This window comes from Galeopterus variegatus, unplaced genomic scaffold (assembly GCF_000696425.1).
Source record: "Galeopterus variegatus unplaced genomic scaffold, G_variegatus-3.0.2 Scaffold5081, whole genome shotgun sequence".
Classification (NCBI taxonomy): domain Eukaryota; kingdom Metazoa; phylum Chordata; class Mammalia; order Dermoptera; family Cynocephalidae; genus Galeopterus; species Galeopterus variegatus.
In genome coordinates, this window is record NW_007731192.1 from 22,848 (window position 1) to 24,160 (window position 1,313).

Genomic DNA, 1,313 nt, shown 5'->3' on the forward strand with positions numbered 1-1,313 from the left:
AAAGATATAAGGAATTCAAAATCAATAATGAGAAAATAAAACAAATAAAAATGAGCAAAGGAAGTAAACAGACATTTTTCAAAAGAAGACATACAAATGGCCAACGGGTATATAAAAAAATGTTCAACATCACTAATCATCAAGGAAATGCAAATTAAAGTTACCTTGAATTATCACCTCAACCCTATTAGAATGGCTATTACCAAAAAGATGAAAGATAAGTGTTGGTAAGGATGTGGAGAAAAGGTAACACTTGTACACTGTTGGTGGGAAGGTAAATTGGTATGTCCATTATGGAAAATATTATAGACGTTCCTCAAAACATTAAAAATAGAATTACCATATCATCCAGCAGTCCCACGTTTGGGTAGATATCCAAAGAAAATGAAATCAATATGTCAAAGAGATATCTGCTCTACCATGTTCATTGCAGCATTACTTGACAAGACAAATGGATAAAGAAATATGGTGTGCAAAAAATGATTACATTGTGTAATGTTGAATATACTAATTACCTTGATTGCAGCATCACATATTGTGCACTGGTATGAATATTCAATGTTGTACCCTACAGATATGTACAATTACGTTTCAATAATTTTTTTAAAAAAGAAAGAAAGGAAACGTGGTGTATATACACAACACAATACTATTTAGCCTTAAAAAAGAANGAAATCCTATCATTTACAACAACATGAATGAGCCTGGAGGACATTATGCTAAGTGCAATAAGCCAGAAATAGAAAGACAAATACTTCATGATATCATTAATAGGTGGAATCTAGAAAAGTTGCACTCACAGAACCAGAGAGTAGAATGACGGTTACCAAGAGCAAAGGAAGGCAGGCTTGGGGAGCATGAGGAGATGTTGATTAAAGGGTAAAAAATCTATAGTTAATAATAATGTATTGGATATTTGAAAATAACTGAGAGTAGATTTAAATGTTCTCATGACAAAAATATGATAAGTATGATAAGTAAGTGGCGTATGGATATATTCATTAGCTTGCTTTTTCATTTCACAATGCATCAGTATATCAAAACATCATGTTATACATCATAAATATATACCATTTTTATTCACCAATTATACCCTAATATAAGGCAGGCAGGGTGGTGGGGGAGGAGTCTATAAGCATTCTGAAATAGCTGTCAGAGTTTTCTAGCTTAAGAAACTTTATACCAATATTATGCAATTATCATGTTCTAATAGTCCTGTATCTAGAAAATACTCTTCCATATTGACTTTTAAATATCATCTATATCACATTAAATAACACTATCTTTTTCCATTGTCATTACTATGAAAAGCA